Raw genomic sequence first — 20137 nt, 5'->3', positions numbered from 1 at the left:
CATTTTTGTAAAACTTTATTACACTATATTCCTTTTGTATTTATCTCTATTTAGGCTACCAGCCGGTTCCCTCGTTGTGTTTTGTATATATTTGTATTGAAGTTGATTGCTAGCTGGGAGCGATCTGAGGGAGGCTGTATTTCACCTACCACTGATAAGTATCATTGTATATAAGTGTGTGTATAAGGTGCATTTCTTTGTTGTATTTGGTTTCTTATGAAATTAAACTGAAAAGAAAATATGAAAAGGTTAGGCACCGGTCTTAAAACTGTTTGTAGCAATGACAGTGATCCATCGGATAACATTGAAATAGTATAATTTACGTACTAAGTGTACAATCTAACAGCAATTCGATAGGCTGATGATAACAGTGGATACAATATACCAACATATTGGTTCAGGGAGAGTGAAACCGGAAATAATGGAGAATAAGTTGTAAACGTATGAGTAGAGTAGTTCCCCTCCTCTCTGGGTGGGAAGGGTGGGAAAATACTTGCGTCCTGTCATTATTAAAATTAAGATTATAAGTACACTAACGCTAGCATAATCTTCAATTTTACCACATGACAGAAGGCTTCCTATTTTGCATTTTTAACGCTGTTATATAAGAGACATGGCCGCACCAGTGTTCGGTCGGAAATAGAAGGTGCGGAACGAAGATTCTCTAGACCAATCTGCGGAGCGTAGGATATCTGATAGGGAGGCACCCGCCGTGAAGGCCGAGGATGCCGCCGCTCCGCATACCGAGTGGGCCCCGAAAGTAGCGTCCACGCCAGCTAGAGATAGGATCCAGCGAACCCACCTAGCTAGGGTGGTCATCGTGATTGGGACGTGTGGTCTAACGTATGATACTAGGAGTTGACCTGAGGTTGGAGACCGAATCGGTAAAGTAATTTCCACGTACCGCCGTAGAGTAGAGACGACGCAGAGATGTGGATCGGTGAGGAAAAAGGGGTAGAACACCTATGTGGAGTCCGTCTTCGTGCGTCGGGATATCCGAAATGTTACTCCTTCTGGGGAGATTGAAAACGCGTCATGTCAAACGCCCGAATGTCCGACACCCTGCGGAAGGAGACCAGGCAAAGCAAAACCGTGAGTTTTGCTGAGAGTTGTCGGAGAGAGAGACTGTCGTTTGGTGGCCAGTCTCTCAGGAATCGGAGGACTACTTCGATGTCCCAGAGTCGTGAGTATCTAGGGCCTGGGGGACGTTGTATTCGGATGCCCTTAGGAGTCGACATACCAGCGGGTCTTTACCTACCGGGATCCTTAATATGGGGACATGAGCCGCTGAGATAGCTGAACGAAGTACGTTAAGTGATCTATAAGACCGACCTGATGAGAATAGGTGGGATAGGAAATTCACAATGGCTGAAATAGAGGCTGTAAATGGATCGAGGTTCCATTCTATACACCAAGTGGACCAGGAATTCCAAGCAGATAGGTAGCATCTTCTGGTTCCAGGAGCCCATGAGTCCCATAGTAGTTCCTTAGCAGCCTGCGATAGTTCGCCGACTTGCCAGGCACCCCTGAAAGTGTCCAAGCCACCAGATTGAGACGATTGTCTAGGATGAGTGGGTGAGGGTTGCCTTTTGGATCTGTGAGAATGTACTGATGATGAGGTAGTAGAAGAGGATCGTTGTATGATAGGGCTAGGAGGTCCGGGAACCATGGTTGTCCTCTCAATAGCGGAGTGATGAGCACTAGAGAGGTTTGTTGACTTCTCAAGTAGTGTATGGTCCTCGCTATCATGGCAAATGGAGGGAAGGCATAGGCTCCCGTGATCGGCCATGGTTGTAGGAATGCGTCCACTGCTGCGCTCTCCGGGTTTGGGAGCCAGCTGAAGTATAGTGTCATTTGTCTGTTGTTGCGGGATGCAAATAGATCCAGGTGAAGTGGACCTCGACGTTCCGCAATGTGGTCGAAGATTTGTGGATCCAGCTTCCAGTCGCTGGTGTCCTGCCAGTGACGTGAGAACCAGTCTGCCGTGAGGTTCGCCTCTCCTGGGAGGTATTCCGCTGTGAGGGAGATGTTGCGGGGTAGACAGAAATCGAAGATCTCTTTCGTTATTTCTGACAGGAGACGGGAGCGGGCTCCGCCTAGGCGGTTGATATAGCGGACTGCTGAGGAGGATGCAGCAGTCCGACTTGTCCTTTGCTAGGCTGCAGATAGCGAATGACCCGGCTAGGAGTTCTAGGCAATTTATATGCATGTTGAGGTCCTGGGATGTCCAGGCACCTCCTGTCGATGTATTTTCGCTCGTCGCGCCCCATCCCCAGAGGCTGGCGTCTGATTCCAATATCATGTCGGGTGTCTTTCCGAAGATGGCTAGGCCGTTCCATGCTTCCATGCTGTCTAGCCACCATCTGAGTTTGTCTCTGACTTCCTCTGTCATCGGGACTGGTTGATCGTATGAGGGTTTTTCCCTGAGGAAGGAGGTTTTGAGGTGCTGCATCGCCCTGTAATGGAGTGGACCAGGGGAATATTGCTTGTATGGAAGCAGGGAGGAGTCCCACTATGCGGGCGAGGACGCGGAGTGAAATGGTGTGGCAACGCATGGCTTTGCGTAATTCCTTGCGGCTGGCCGAGATTTTTGATGTCGGTAGTCACAGAGTGCTGGAGGTGGAATCTATCTCGAATCCCAGAAATTGTACTGTCTGTGATGGGGAGATAGCCGATTTTTGAAAATTCACTATAAAGCGTAGGGATGACAGGAGGTCGTGGTATAGCGTGTGTGTCGTATCAGTCTGGATTTGTCTGAGCAGAACAGCAGGAGGCCGTCCAGGTATATAATGCAGCGAATTCCTTGGGCTCGAAGATGTGCGACCACGGGCTTCAGTAGTTTGGTGAAGCACCATGGGGCCGAACTGAGGCCGAAGGGGAGGGACGTGAATTGCCAAGGAAGGCCTTGCCAGTGGATAATAGTAGTGGTATGATAATACCAGGGACCCCAGCACGGTTTTAAAAGATATAATAAATGGTTGGATATGAGCCAAATAACTCCAGCAGGGTTTGTAATCAAATGGTACCTCAGCAGGGTATGGGTAGTGGTATGTAGTGGTATGTAGTGGTATGCTGTACCCCAGCAGGGTCTGTGACAATAATGAGATATGGCTTTTTATAAACACCCCAGCAGGGTATGTAGTGCCAAGGCTCCAGTAGTAAAAATAGCCCCGGCAGGGCAGAATAAAACCACTTGTTGGGATTTGTAATATTCTGGGCCTCACCCAGGATTATAGAGGTGGCCACAAAGCGACCTCCTTAGCAGCACAGTCTAGGGGCAGCACCCCAGTCAGGCACAGGTTAGTCACCTTATGTGCCTTTAAACAGCTTAGCTCAACTGACCTCTGTTTAGGAAGGTTTCTCTGCTCCGTTTTTGCTGTCCTGTGTGGTACTCGCGGCACTCGCGGTGTATCCAAGATGGCGGCCGTAATCTCGCAAGACGCGGGATTAAAGATGGCCGCCGCGAGTATAGCCGCGGGTGAAGCCGGGCTGCGGCAAACGAGGTGAGAGGGAGCCGGCGAGTGACGGTGAGGCAGGGAAGGGGAAAAGAAACCTGCCAGTAAATTTGGGACCGCCTGAGGGCGAAAAAAAACGAGTGGGGATAGGAAAATAGAGAAAATGGTTGCTGAAACTAGGGAGAAAATAAACCTAGTAGCCCCAGTAAAAAACTAAGTATGCAGAGAAAAAGCTGCACAGTGGCACAGTGAGCAAAGCACAGAGGATAGTAGAAAAAAGATACAGATAACAGAATCATAAATATATAGTAATATAATAAAATAAACATTCATATAAGGTATAATAAGGGAAGAGCCAAAAACGCTGTCTGCAATGGAGCAGTAAAGAAAGAGGAGGAGGAGCCTATTTACTGGGATAATATGGAGCATATTATCCCAGTAAATAGGCTCCGCCTCCTCTTTCTTTACTGCTCCATTGAAGACAGAGTTATTGCATTTTGATTGGTTTAAATGTTTTCACTTTCTTTACTGCTGTGGAGTTTAGTAAAGAGAGTAATGCAAAATAGGAAGCCTCCTGTCATGTGGTAAAATTGGAATGCAGTCATTATGAGATGTTATTTAATTAACACTAATTTTATTAAAGACACGGAGGCTCCTATTATGCATATCTCTTTCTTTATTTCCTCAGCAGCAAAGATAGAGGAATATAAATATTATCAAAATGAAAGAAAAAACTGTACAGGCATAACGAGTAGCCAATCACATAACAGAGGAAGTAGCTATATAAGTCCTGTGTCTCCCACAATCCCCCTCTTTCTTTGCTGCTTCCTCAGACAGCTAAGTATCTTACTTGAGCTCTCCTACTCATTGCATTTTGTTTACTTGTGATTCATGTTTTGCTTATGCTTGTTTTATTATTATCGTTTTTATCTATTGTTGTATTACTATCTAGTACCTACATCGTTGGTGTATTTGGGGGTTTCCCCTAGGGGCTTTGCCCGCCGCCGCGGGCTGTTTTCCCTCATACCGCCCCTGTTGCCGCTTCTCGGCGCTATCTCAGCCGCGTGCCCCCTTTCTCTGTGGACGCGACTGAGTGTGCTCGTTTTCCCTCTCGCGGGCTGCCCACGCGGGTAGGTGCACGCGCCCCTTCCCCCGCCTGGAGCCGGTCCACGGGCACACCCTGACACGTGCGGCGGCCATTTTGGGCGATCATTCGTTTCACCCTGCTGTGCCGTGCGGTCGGTCCCTTTACTACGGGCCTCCTTACTACACCAACGATCAGGTTTAGCTTTTTCTCTGTTCTGCTGGGTTAATCAACCCATTCCTAGTATTCAGTTTGCTTCTCTCATACCTCATTATGCAGGATAGCAAGGATGGGCCTACCGTCCCCTCTGGGGATTTTCCAGTAGATAATCCTGAGGGCGCTATGGCCTCTCAGGAGCTCCAGGCCCTGTTAGAAGCTACTATGGCTTCCTCCCTTGAAAAGGCTATTGCCTCCGCTATGGGGACTGTCTCATCCTCTTTTGCCCAGTCCCTTCAGTCTGTGCTCTTGCCTTCTATGGCTGCCCCTAACCCTCTGAGTGTGGGGTCCCCCTCCCCTGCCCTAACTGTGCCGGGTGCCCGTAAGGCGAAGGCAAAGGCTAGACATATCGGGTCCCACTCCTCGATGCAGGCTTTGCCTGTCATGATTGACACGCCTCTGGCGGTCGCAGATAGCGCGCATCCCACGCGCACAAGAGCCCCTGGCCGGGCTAAAAAGGCTAGATTGTGGAAACGGGCTAGAGCCCTGGATGATGGGTCGGATACCGACCGGAGTGTGGACAATGATTCCGATGTTATGGAATATGACTCCTATGGGGAGGACGAGTCTGGCGAGGATCAACCCCTTGCGGGTGTAACCCCTTCTGGGTCCTCTGCCGTCCCCCGTAGAAAAGTGCCAGACCCCGCTGGGGATAATGGAAAAGGGCTTTTAGACCCACAGGGGAACCCCCTGTTTGACCCGGACGACCTGCGTCACCCGCGGTCTGCCGAATGGGTCCCTCCGGACCATATCGCCCAGTATGTGGCTAAGAGGATTCGCACACCTCTGTCAAAGGAAGGCCGCAATAAATTGCGTGCCGAATGCCCACGACCTTCCCTCCCTGGCGCAGCCTGTAAGACCCCTGAAGTGGACCCTCAGATTGCCCAATTTCTTAATAAGTCTGGGTGGAAGCCTAAAAAGGGTCTTGATCACTCCCTAAAAGGGTGCCAGGATAAAATTCTGGATACGCTGGGCCCCCTGTCTAAGCTGTACGAGCTCCTTGAGGCAGCCCGTAATGGCGACTCAGTTCTAGATATGGATGTGGCCATCGGGTGGGTCCAGCGAGCTATATGCCTTGTGGGGAATGCCAACACGGCTATGTCTTCCGAGAGACGCAAGGCTATTCTCTTGAAAATAGACCCTAAACTGGCTGCTATGACCGTAGCTGAACCTGACTCAGCCGATGAGGGGATGTTGTTCGGCACATCCTTTGTGAAGGACATGGGGTCCTATGTAAAAACCTTTACGGCTATTGACAAGGCGCAGGCTAATATGAAGCGCGTCTTCGCGCCCAAGGTTTTCGGTGGGGCCGGGCGTAGCAGGAACCGTCCTCCCGGCCGTGGTTTCCGAGGCTCATTCAGGGCCAACAGAGGTTCCTTTTTCCCCTCTCGAGGGCTCCAGGACCCGAAAACGCCTCCTTTCTTCCCGGCTAGAGGGAGATCGTGGGGCTCTAGATACCCCCGTGGTGGGTCGTCGGGCAGACGCCCTTATGGTGAGTACCCCTTCTTCCCTTCTCGATCAGGTTCGGGTGGCGGGGAGGCTAGCCTTATTTTACCCAAGGTGGGCAGTTATTACCTCAGATGCTTGGGTTCTGCAATGCGTAAAGGGTTACCAACTAGATTTTGTTTCCCTGCCGGTCCAAACGTATACCCCCAGGGAATTGTCCCTCCCACGGGAGCAGGACGCGATGATCTCCGCGGAAGTCGCGGAGATGTTCTCAAAGGGCGCCATCGAAGAGTTGCCGTTCGCCACTCCAGGCTTCACGAGCAATCTCTTCCTTGTACCCAAGAAAGGGGGCGGTGTCCGCCCAGTGATAAACCTTCGCCCTCTCAACGCCTTCCTGCGCTACCAACATTTCCAGATGGAAGGCATCCATTGTCTCAGAGACCTTCTGAGACAGTCGGATTGGATGGCCAAATTGGACCTGAAGGATGCGTACTTCACGGTTCCAATAGCGATAGAATCCAGGGACTACTTGCACTTCACCTGGCACGGACGGCGTTGGCGTTTTACATGCCTTCCGTTCGGCCTCTCCTCGGCTCCTTGGTGTTTCACCAAGGTTATGAAGCCAGTGGTGTCGTTCCTCCGTACACGAGGGGTTCGACTAATTATTTACCTGGACGACATCCTGATCATGTCACAGTCGTTGGAATGCCTGAAGTTGCATTTAGACTGGACGATCAACCTCTTACAGAACCTAGGTTTTCTGGTAAACTGGGACAAGTCGGTCCTGACACCCGCCCAGTCTATGGAGTTCCTGGGGTTCCAGGTGGATTCCGTACGGCAGTTCCTGTACTTACCGGAATCCAAGATAAAAGCCATCCAGAAGGAGCTCCGTCGAGCTCTTCGCGCTTCGGACTTGTCAGTCCGGCAGTTGGCGAGGATCATCGGCCTACTGGCCTCCTCCATTCAGGCGATATTCCCAGGCCCATTACATTACCGGGCTCTCCAACGGCTCAAGGGGTCACACCTACGTTCGGGTCGATCGTACGAATCCCGACTTTGTCTGGACGAGGAGTCCAGAGACGAGCTGGTATGGTGGTTGGCACACATGGAAGCCTGGAACGGAAAAGCAATTTTCGGTTCCGTTCCGGACGTGGTCATAGAATCAGATGCCAGCTTGCACGGCTGGGGAGCTCGTTGTGGCGACATCTCCACGGGGGGCAGATGGTCCGACGCAGAGAAATCGTTGCACATCAACTGCCTGGAACTCCTGGCGGGGGCCTTCGCGATTCGCAGCCTTACCCCTGGAAAGGCGAACTGTTGTGTTCTCCTCAAATTGGACAACGTATCGGCAGTCCGATACATAAATCACTTGGGCGGAACCAAGTCCAAAATGTTGGCTCTACTGGCGAAGGACTTTTGGCAGTTCTGCCTCCTAAACAACGTCTCGGTGACGGCGGAACACATTCCGGGTCTGGACAATTCAGGTGCGGATTGGAACTCCAGACATTTGAGAGACTCGGGAGACTGGCATTTGCACGCCTCGGTCTTCCAAAGCTTAAACAGGTTGTGGGGTCGGTTCGAGATGGACCTGTTCGCATCTCGACTGAACACTCAGTTACCGAGGTTCTTCAGTTGGAGACCGGACCCGGCGGCAATGGCGACGGATGCCTTTCTTCAAGAATGGCCTCCAGGCCACCTGTATGCCTTTCCCCCATTCAACATGATCGCTCGTACGATCTCGAAGCTGGTTCGTCACGACTGTTGTCTGACCCTGATCACCCCTCTGTGGAGATCACGGCCGTGGTTCCCTCGTCTGATGGAGTTGTCCATAGACTTCCCTCGCCTGTTGCCGAACTTCCAGGACCTCCTTCTGGATCCGGATGGGAACTCGCACGAATTGGTGCTCCAGCACCAGTTGCCCCTGGTAGCATGGTTCCTTTCAGGGGACGCTGGCTTGTCCCTGACGTTCCACAGTCGACTCTCTTGCTCCTCGATAACGCCTGGGCTCCGGGCACACGATCAGCTTACCGAGCTGCATGGAAGTCTTGGTCTGATTGGTGCATGGAACGGGCAGTGGATCCCATATCTGCCCCTCTCCATTTGATACTGGGGTTTCTTACAGCCCTGTTCGACTCAGGCAAGGCGTACAGGACTATCAATGTTTTTCGATCGGCCATATCGGCCGGTCATGGTGGTTTGGAAGGTGTACCCATCGGCAAACATCCTTTTGTATGCCGTCTTCTCAAGGGTATTCGCTTCGTCCGTCCGCCTAGGTCGCGGTTTTCGACATTTTGGGACGTCAACATTGTGTTACGTTTTCTGTCGGATTGGTACCCTAACCAGGACTTGACTCTTAAACAACTATCCTCCAAGATGGTTATGCTGTTTTGCCTGGTCTCTTGTAAGAGAGTCTCCGATGTTAGGGCTCTTGACTGGGGTGCCTTTGTGTTTACGCCGGATGGCGTTACTTTCACCATATCTAGGAGAACCAAGTCGGCGTCCAAATCCTTCGTATATCCTAGATTCCCGTTGTGTCCGGCGCTCTGCCCGGTGGATTGTTTGAAGGCCTATCTAGAGGCTACAAGTGCGGTGCGCTCATCTGAACGCCATCCCCTATTCATTTCGTTTAAGGCTCCTCATCGCCCAGTATCGACTCCGACGCTGGCGCGTTGGATTCGTTGGCTTTTATCCCTAGCGGGTATAGACACATCTGTCTTTACGCCTCATTCTGTAAGGGGTGCTATGGCCTCGAAGGCATCCACAGTTGGTTGCCGCCTAGAGGACATCATGCGCGCAGCGGACTGGTCCCGAGAGTCGACCTTCAGAGACTTCTATTTCAGACCAATTGAACACGTCGCATCTCAGGTGATAGCACAGCTTTAAACTTGCATAATAGGAGCCTCCGTGTCTTTAATAAAATTCCTAGATTTTACTAGTAACATGACGTAAAGTCATGATTTTATTAAAGACACGGAGGCGAGTATTATTCCCTCCCACCCTCCCGGTGTGGATTTGGGATTGGAGATGCTTCGATGCAATACAAGTACGTGGGCAATTGGGTCTGTATTGAGTTCATGGTTTTGTACTGTGCAGTTTTTATCATGCTTAGATGATTTGACAGTTTTATATTGATTTCTAATCATATATATATTCTATTTCAGAATCATGTTTCATGTAGATCCCTCACGTTTATGTTTGGTAAGTCTACAGTTTGAGTTTGGATATTACCATATTTTTTCTATCTTTTTTAGCTTGAAGTTCTCGTTTTGTTTCCCGTTTCCTGTTTGGATCAAGTGGGACATCGTTTATCTTACCTGGTCTTCGGTTGCGCAAGAAAGAGGGGGATTGTGGGAGACACAGGACTTATATAGCTACTTCCTCTGTTATGTGATTGGCTACTCGTTATGCCTGTACAGTTTTTTCTTTCATTTTGATAATATTTATATTCCTCTATCTTTGCTGCTGAGGAAATAAAGAAAGAGATATGCATAATACTCGCCTCCGTGTCTTTAATAAAATCATGACTTTACGTCATGTTACTAGTAAAATCTAGGAATTATAGCCGTAGTTTATAACAGACCCTGAGATGCTGTTTGTGATCTATCCTCTTACCTCATGCCATAGGCAGAGGGAAGGGAAAATCTCATATCCTGTGATGAGTTCCTTTCCCCGACTGTGTGGAATGGGGAATCTGTATTCCTAGCAGTAAAGTGTCCCTGCCCTAACTTTAACCCCTTAAGGACACATGACATGTGTGACTTATGTTATTCCAGAAGTTTGGTCCTTAAGGGGTTAAAGGTGCCCGCTGTTGCCCAATTAAAGGGTTCAAAACATTTTTCAGCTTACCTCTTTCCAGCACCCGAGGCGCTGGCTAGGTTTCCTCCTACCGCAACGTCACGTCAATGTTCACCGAAACCGACAGGTAGAACCTCATGTGCATGCATAGCAAGCACTGCACGCACATTAAAGCTTTCCTGTAGGAAGGCATTGAATTAATAATTTTCTATGGGGAATTTTGAAGATTCTAGTGCAAAGTATGAGGATGTCCAACATTGTTTGAAGGAGTGAAACTCTGATAGGAATATGGAAGCGCCTCTAGTGGTTGTCTGGAACACAGCCACTCGAACTGGAGTTAACCTTGCAATGCAATCATTGCAGCTGTGAAGGGTTAAATAAACAGGGGCACTGTACCCAGACACTTCCATGAGATTAAGTGGTTTGGGTGCCTGTAGTGTACCTTTAATAATTGCATACGTATCTAAGACCCCTTAATAACCAACAGAATGCTAATTCATGAACATACCAACTGGCATATAATTGAGTGTTGTGCTCCCTCTAGTGGAAGTGTTTTTTAGTGCTGGTTGATGTCAATTCTACAACTAAAAAATGGTTAAATACATGAAGCAGATTGCAGTAAATTGCGGTATAGGTAATGCTGATTATCATCTTTATTCAGTGAGGAAAAACATTTATTGTTTAAGTGCTGCCTGGTTTTGTGAAATTATTTGTTTTCGTTTTTTTTTTTATCTACGTCCTATTATCATTGCGAAAATCTCTTAGAAACATGAAACAATTCACTTTAAGTACATTTAATTAAACTCGTCAATCTCTATAAGTTTATAATAAAAATGTCTTCATAAATAATGTATTAAGGATCTCGGTGCAATTATAATCATTGTTTTAATCTTGAGCCCTGCACTTGTTTAAGCAAAGTTCATAAAATGTAATAACTTGATTTACTCTAAAAATAATTACTGGGTTATAAGGCAATGTTTTACAATTATTTTTTTAGAATGTAAAATTCATTCATAATTGTTAAGAGTTTTGTCAGCACGTGCTAGGGAATCTTTACTCCAAGTCTGGAAACAACCCACCTCACCTCTCTTTATTGGAAGACAAATTGCTATATGCTTTCAAAATGGACAAGATAGACAGAGAGTTCTGACAGTCCTGGAAACTTGATAACAAAATATTGGACCACTATCTCAAATAGCACATTAAATCCTCCTTAGAACTGACCCCATAGTTCATGTAGCAATCATTATTGGGATGGCTGCCCCATCTTTGACATATAGGCAGTTCACAACTCTTTTTTGTTTTGTTTTTTGTGTTTATGTTTTTGGCTACTAATTTGATGTTATGACTTTTTTTTATTGTTTGTTAGATTTTATGTTACAGTCATAATATCAAACAGTTACAGTTGTAGACAGCAGTGACTAGAAGGGCATAGTACAGCATTCAATATCATTGTTGAGATAAACTTCTGTAGCCATACATGAGACATTGGTAGAACACAAACATGAATATATTCAACATCATGCACAAATGAGTATGCATTCCACAAACAAGGGAATGTAAAAACAATAATAACCTATCTGATAAAGAAAAGAAATAATATTGTAAGGAACTAAAGAATAGTAGAACAAAAGGATAATATAATGGGTGTACCCATTTCAAGGATTGCCTCAACTGGATCCATACTTCTCTACCCATATTTTCGAAGTGTCTAAAAAGAGTTGTGTTTTGGTACTTGAAGTGAGTGGCATGTGCTCATATATGTAGAATTGCTGTATTATATATTTGAGTTGAGAAGAGGATGGACATTTGGTGGATTACCAGTTGGACGCTATGAGGTTGCGGGTTGCAAGTAAAAAAAAAAAAAAAAAAAATTGCAGCTAGTTGCCTTTGCATATGCTCTAATATTGAGGGGAATAGTAGGAGCAAAAAGCTGGTAGCTTTCATAGAGAACGCTGGGACTCTAAGCGTTTGCAAAATGGTGTAAACAGCATTCCAAAGTGGTCCAATTCATAACCACCGTATATGTATAAGGGTCTCTCTATCTGCTGGACATCTCCACGCAGGGGAGGTGTTGGGGAGCATGTGTTGTAAACTATGGTGGGTAAGATGTCACCAGTGAAGAAGCTTCCTATGCATCTCTTAGCCCGTGAGGCAGAGGGTAGGAAGTGGGGAGCGTGGATGTTGTGACTTTTTGACCCTCTAATACTTATTAATGTATATCTTTGCAAAGACTCACTCGTTTGTTTATTGTCTTCTCTTTGCATAATTTATCATTGGCATGAGAGCAACTTTTATAGTTCTGAATTATGTTGCTTTAATTTCAATATTGTAATTGCATACAAAATATGAAATCTATGATGTTGTACTATTTATATTTCTGCTTTATCTGATTCCACCATAGTGGAAATACTTGTTTTTTTAATGTAAAATTACAGTTTTCTCTGACCCCTGTGGTCTTAAAATGCTTGTACATCCCTAAATACAGAATTAAAAAAATATTTGTTTTAAGATTTGGAATTCTCTGTATTAGAAAGATTGTAGCATTACACTATTTGAGAGCTTAATATAAAGTTAGAGAACCTTATTAAATGGAAACTAAAATAAAAAAGTAATAATTTTATAACTAAAGCAATTTATATTTAAACCGAATGTTTCAGTTTACATTGCAGGCACTATCTAAATGCTTTTTTGTTGTTGAAGAGGGCACAGCAACGTAATCCTCAGCTGAAAGTGGTACTGATGAGCAGCACTGGGGACAATGAAAGGATTTCCACCTATTTTAGGGCTTGCCCCATAGTCCGTGTGCCAGGCTTCATGTACCCAGTGAGGGAACTTTACCTAGAGGATGTCATGGTCATGCTGGGGAATTCGTCCTACCAGCCCCCCATGGTCAAGGAGACTGAGGAATGTGCTCCAGACTTGGATTTAATAAGTAGAATGATACTTCAATCGATGAACACAAACTACCAGTTGGGATCCTCTGCTTCCTCCCAGGCAGGAAATCCATGGGGTGCAGCAGAGACTGATGAAGAGCCCGAAGTATCAAACGGATGGGCATCTTATTTTACCAGTCCATTCCGATATACCTACAGAACATATTCCAGCACCCCCAGTGGGAGTCAGAAACATTGTTCTGGTGACAAACATCGCTGAGACATCTGTAACCATCGATCACATTGTGCACGTGGTGGACAGCAAGATGCAGAAGGAGCAGCGCTATGATCTCAAGATAAAGGTTTCCTTCCTGGAGACGACCTGGGTGTCCATGTCGACTGTGACCCAGAGATGAGGAAGAGCCAGTCGTTATCAGCAAGGTTTCTCCTACCAGCTCTTTACCCGCACTCAGCACCAGCCCATGCCTACTTTCCAGGAGCCGGAGATCCTGTGCACGCCGTTGAAGTATCTGGTGCTTCAAGCCAAGTTACAAGTGCCAGAAATGATGGCCGAGGATTTCTTGTCACAAGCTCTGGAGAGTCCCGACCGAATGGCGATTTGAGATGCTGTGTGAAAACTCCCAGAGATCAGAGTGATAGGCAAACAGGAGCAGCTGACATTGCTGGGCAATCGAGTTGTCAATATATCATCTGACCCCATGCTCACCAAGGCCATTGTCCTGACTTCCATCTTCCGTTGTCTGCACCCCATGCTAGTGATGGCTGCCTGCCTGAGCAGAGATCCCTTCCGGGGGGCTGCAGAACCGATCTGAGGTTAACAAGGCCAAGGCCAATCTCAGTGGGGACAGCTGCAGTGACCACTACTTATCCTATATCCGCGCATTGCAGGGCTGGGAAGATAAGTGCACACACAGCAGCACCAGGTCCATTTCCTGGAGACCAACATGTTGTTCAGACACGCCCTGGGCCAAATCTAAGGTCTTGTAAAGAAATTCTCCTCCAATATCTACAAAGCTTGTCTGGTGCCAGAATAAAGCAGCTGCATTTGGCATTCATCCCAGTACAATCAGTTCAGCAGTGAGGACAAGCTTGTAAAGAGTGTCTTACTGGCTGGGCTGTACCCCAACTTTATCCAGGTCAGGGACATTTTAAACCAAACAGTCTCCTCTACAAGACAAAAGACGACCCAGCTCCACAAGACCACCATTAACAGAGGTACACAGAACCTGCACAGTCCTTGGCTCACATACTTCCTTGCTATGAAGTCAAACGGTGTTGTGTTTGTACGTGATAGCTCAATGGTTAACTCCCTGGTGGTGGTGTTACTGGCTAACAGTAGTCAGTGTTACGGACAATGGGCAGAACAGGGTGGTTGCCCTCTCTGACTCAGAACTCCTAAAACTGGAAAGTGATTCTCGCACAATAAGGCTACTCAGAGATTTGCGTCAAGCTCTTTCCCAGATGATGGAGAAATGCCTGTGCCAGGAATTGCCTTCTTTGCAGCCACATTTGGAAAAGTAATACACAGAGCTTATGTCTGTGCTGGTGGATCTAATAAACAAAACAGCCCACAGCTTCAGTGAAAGACCACACACTGAAGCAGAGGAGTGAAGAGTATAGAACCTGCCCAGTTCAGGATTTTGAATCACCTTTCTCTACTGGTCTAGAATGCCACATGCGTCTTCTAGTTATCCTGGTGTCAGTCCCTGCTATAACCCTCACACGTCTACCCTGGGCAGCAACTGGCATCCTTTACAATGCTCATCACATACACCATCTCCAGGACAGATTGATCCTTCTTCTCTACAAAAGGGAAACAACTTTACACCAGGGAAAGTATTTCCAGTTGACCCTAATAACGGACAATTTATAATACAATGACGGATTTGTTTTATATCATAAAATGTTGCACTTATTGTTTATTTCCAAACTGTTGTAAAAATGCGTTTAGGGGGCGTGGCCTGACCGCCGAGAAACATGGCAGCCTAATCCGTGAGCTCCGTCTCAAGCAGCCATCACCAGCATGCTCAGACTCCAGCGAGGGCGAAATATGGGCCGCACAAAACGCCCAGAGGGCTCCCAGACACCCCGGAGCATCCCCACCAACTCCCAAGCAGGACCCATGGACGGCTACCTGCAAACCCTGGCAGCCGCACCACGCGAGCAGATGGGCCCGGAGAGGGCCGACTCCCCGTCCCGCGCGCGGCCCCTGGAGCCGGAGAATCCCACGCTCGCATATATCAGCGCGGACATCAGGGCAGTGGCGTCCCAGATGGTCACTAAAAGTGACCTCCAGGTCCTATCAGACGATCTTCACGCCGCAATCCGCTTTGAGGTGACAGCCCTGCGGTCAGAGATCACGGCGCATGGCGGCAGACTCCAAACCCTAGAGGAAACGGTGAGCGAGATGGCGGAGAGAGCAGGTACCAATACCACTGCGACCACTAGACAGGGACATATGCTACTAGCCCTCCGACGACAGACAGAGGACTTAGACAATAGGAGCCGCCGCTCCAACATCCGCGTGCGCGGACTACCCAAACCATCCACTGAGGAGCATGTGGAGGCCACGTTGAAAGCCCTCTTTCGGGAGATACTGGGGGCTGACATGCCAGATACCCTAACATTTGACCGTGCACACAGGGCTAGCAGACTCAGGCTGGCAGACAGCACCCCACGAGACGTCATCTGCTGCCTGCACAATTACAAGCACAAGGAAAAAAGAATGCTCAAGGCACGCTCTAGACCGCTGTGGAGATTCCGCGGTGCGGACGTGGCCTTATTCCAAGACCTATCACTGCTCACACTCGAGGCCCGCAGGGCTTTACGCCCCATCACATCACTACTCAGAGGGAGGAACATCCCCTACAAATGGGGGTTCCCTTTTGCCCTACTTGCCAGACACCAAAATGAGTGGGTGCCACTACGCTGGCCGGAGGAGAGCCCGGGATTTTTACAACGCATGGGCCTGCCACCTACCGAAATAGCAGATTGGATCATTGGACCTTTGGAACAGAGACCAAGACCCCAAACACCACGACAGCAGCGTCGCCGCAGGGAAGAATCGCCAAGACGCCCCAACGTCCGCAGACACCTGGACCCAACAGAACCTGAGGAGTAAAATCGGACGCGAATCCCCTCACCGATACAATCACCCTCCCCCAAGAGACAGCGGACAACCCTACTCCCCCGTGAAGCACGTGAATACCAGACGGCTGCAACTACCGCCAGGAATCCAGATAAGTAATACACCAACCACACTGCATCCACTGAGCAAGGGGTTTACGAGTAGGGGTTAATGATGGTAATATCAGCCTCATGAAATTAAAAGAACTATGCTACACTTGGGGAGGGGGGACTGTCGGGGAAAGGGGGTGGCATAAGACATAGACTCTGCTTACACCAGAGGAATCGGGGTACAAGACTAAAGGACTTTGAAGTTTTAATGGTTTAAAGTTACAAGGTTTGATGTTTATACGGTTTGTTACGGCACACATTGGGGGAACTCACAAAGGCCCCACGTAGCTCCACTACTAAACCCCAGGACGCTAGGACGGCAATAGCACACTACTAATAGGCCAGCTCAATCCCCTGTTTACCGATGCATGGGTACTCATAACTAAACATGTAGTTAAACTATATCTTGCTAATCCATGAGCCAGTCAGCATGATACCGCGTTACCCACAACAACGTGTATAGCATGATATTATGACTGAAATTTGCTCCACAGGCGGCAAATAAATATACCCCCTCCCCTGCCTAGCTCCTAGCGGGGGTATAGACCTGCCGGCGGCGGTACCTCTGTGCATGTCGCAACACTATGATTTGTAGGGGGCGCGCTGTTGATGGGCCGACCGGAACCCCCCAGTTTACAGATGTATAATTTAACATGTGACTGACATATGTTTTGCAAACTAACAGGCCAGCTCTCATAACATTGCGTTGTTTATCACAACGTATACAGCGGGGTGTGGTGACTGAAATTGGCTCCACAGGCAGCAAAGAACGGTGCCCCCCTCCTCCCCCCACCCAGCTCCCGGGGGGAATGTAGGCCTGCCGGTGATGGTGCCTCCAAGCATGCAACAACATCTGATCCCCGTGTTGATTTTAATAATAATATCCCGTGAAGACACCCTACGCATAAGCACGATCCCGCTAGGCAAAACAAACTCCCAGAACACCAGCCTAGGGACCCCTCTGAGAGCAAAAAGTAATGACAGAACATGGGGAGGAAACCTAGGGAACCGACCACAGCTGAAACACCTATGGACGGTACTGACAGGGGAGGAGATGGAAAGACAGATGGGGAGGGAGCGACGGACAGGCAGGGATGGGTACTGCAACTTAAAGTAGGGAAAGGATGGGAATCTACCACTACAGATAAAAGCAGGGAAAATAGCACGGCAACAGGGACCACAGATAGTGCAGCCATCCTAGGACACTCCGTGATACTAGACGGATCAACAGACTACAGACACCCCCGGACCTACATGAGCCCCTGACCCTATCGTCCCTTACCCTAGGAGACATCATGGTAGCGAGACCCAGTACAACATAAAGAATGGGAGCGGCCTAAGGGACGAGACACTACAGCCACAACAACACCAAACCTATACGGCTAGACATAACTAGCAAAACAGACCACACGTGCAAGGGGACCCATGCAATACACAGAGACTGGACCGCCCCCAAACAATCACTACGAACGAGAGACCTCACCCAAAAGCTACACTCCAGAATACTATTACTACTAATGTGAAACTCCGCTATGCAGACTTCTCACTCGCACCCATACTAAACCCTCAAAACCGCCATACTGAGCCTTAGCGCTCAACATGCAACCAATCATTAATGAGACGGACAACCCACGGAGACAGGTACTCCTGGAACAACCCCCTTCACTCGATCATGCCACCACAACTCTGGTGGTAAACGAAATACACGGGAGGCCATGACCCCGACCTACACCTGTGTAGACACAGACTACCGAGGGGAACACTGCCTTGCTGCCCTAGTTAACACTAAGTGGCGGTTTGGCATTGCCATCCAACTCGGTTACCCGCACCATTCCATATCATCACACAAAACTGCAGAGGACTGTACGCACCCGAAAAGAGCTCTCACCTTCTACAAGACCTAAAACGCCGCCGAGTATCAATTGCCCTCCTATAGGAAACGCACCTCAGAGACATCGACACACATAGAATACAAAACAAACATTACGAAACCGCCTACCATAGTAGCCACCAAACCACACGAAAAGCTGGAGTCTCGATTCTCCTGAGCACCAACCTACAATTCTCCCACTCCGAAACGCTCAAAGACACAGACGGAAGATACTTATTCGTGAAGGGAACAATCTCCCGGAAAACCTATACGTTCGCCTCCATCTACGCTCCGAATAAAAACCAGGTCAAGTTCCTGCGCAGAACGCTCCTGAAACTAGCAACCTTCACAGAAGGCATCCTTGTAGTAAGCGGAGACCTTAACCTACCTTTGGACCCAATAGCAGACACCTCCACTGGACACAGCACAGTGGCACAAACAGCAATCAGAGAAAGCTACTGGATTTGAGACTAGTAGATGCATGGCGGGCACTCCACACGGACAGCTGAGACTATACGCATTACTCGACCCTCCACAGGCGATACTCACGCATCGACTACATTTTCATCCAACAAGAGGGACTCACACACCTACAAAAAGCCGACATTAGACCAACCCCATGGGCGGATTACAGCGAAACCTCCATACACTTAGACTCCCCCCTCTTTAAGCCCACTAGAACGTCATGGAGAATGAACAAATCGCTCCTCCTAGATGTGGCAATCCGATCACAACTGACCGAACATTTGAACCAATACTTCGAAGAGAATGCAACAACCGACATGTCACAGATAACACTCTGGAAGGCCCATAAGAGCGTACTCAGGGGACACTTTATACAACTAGCGTCGCGCAAAAAACAGGACAACCTTAAAGCAATAGATCTAATGACACAAATAGCGAAACTCGAGACCCTTCATAAACGGAGCTAACTAGCCGCCCACTATCGGGAACTCCTGTCAGCGCGCAGACAACTCATAGACCACAAATACCACAGAGCACTACAGCGCTCGAAGGCCTTCTATTACATACATGCAAATAAAAGCGGCAGGCTGCTAGCGCAGATGATAAGAGGACAACAAACGAGAGCCCAGGTACCAACGCTGCGAACCTCAAGAGGACGCCTCACACAATTCCCAGAAGAAATAGCGGAGGAGTTCCGCACATATTACACGACACTATATAATATCCACGCGGACCGTACTACAGGGAATCAGGAGGCAGCCACCAGAGCAGCGGAGCAATACCTACAAGGATTCTAACCAGAGGCGCTCACGGGAGAGGAAGCAGTAGCACTCAAAGCGCCGATATCCGAAGAGGAAGTCAGACTAGCAATTAAAGTGTCGAAGAATGGCTAGGCACCCGGCCCAGATGGATTCCCGGCCGGATATAATAAGAAATTCGGTGACATCCTGATTCCCTGACTGACCGCTGCTCTGAACCAACTGCAGAAAGGGGACGGGTTCCACGCAGAAACAATGTCCGCCACCATTACAGTCATACCCAAACCAGGTAAGAATCCAAAAAGCTGCAGCAACTACCGCCCCATCTCACTCCTCAACACGGATGTCAATCTATTCTCTAAGATTATAGCAAATAGATTACAACCCTACCTCCCGAGGCTGATCCATCCAGATCAAACAGGCTTCATACCGGGGAGAGAGGCCAGAGACTTCGCTCTGAGGACGTTTACTATCCAGCACCTGGCAAAAAAGGAAAACAAGAATGTGTATACCAGAGAATACTGATGGGCGACCGGGTCAGAAATATTGCGTATAAGAAACAATGGGAAGACCTCACGGGCAGGACATACAGTGACGCACAATGGGAACAGATCCTCATACTACAACACAAGAGTTCGATCAGCTCAAAATACTAGGAGGCCAATTTTAAACTGCTATCCCACTGGTACCGCACACCCGCGTTGCTACACAGGATATTCCCAGGGACTCCTGACACATGCTGTAGATGCGAAGCCCACACGGGAACAATACGACACATCTGGTGGGACTGCACTAAAATACAACCATACTGGGACCAAATCCGACAAGAACTGAACAAGATCTTGGGCGACACACCAGAACTTAACATAGAAACCGCCCTACTCCACTTCACAGACCAATCCGTAGCACAATAC

At 48.2% G+C, this 20137-nt stretch overlaps 1 pseudogene; it reads left to right on the top strand.

The window, feature by feature from the left end:
• The first annotated feature begins 3417 nt into the window (after positions 1–3417).
• Positions 3418–14504, top strand: LOC134612187 (ATP-dependent RNA helicase DHX30-like; annotated as a pseudogene).
• Positions 14505–20137: the final 5633 nt, after the last annotated feature.

This window comes from Pelobates fuscus, chromosome 5 (genome assembly GCF_036172605.1).
Source record: "Pelobates fuscus isolate aPelFus1 chromosome 5, aPelFus1.pri, whole genome shotgun sequence".
In the NCBI taxonomy this organism is placed as follows: domain Eukaryota; kingdom Metazoa; phylum Chordata; class Amphibia; order Anura; family Pelobatidae; genus Pelobates; species Pelobates fuscus.
The sequence above is the reverse complement of the archived record's forward strand: the minus strand, read 5'-3'. Positions and strand labels throughout refer to the sequence as shown.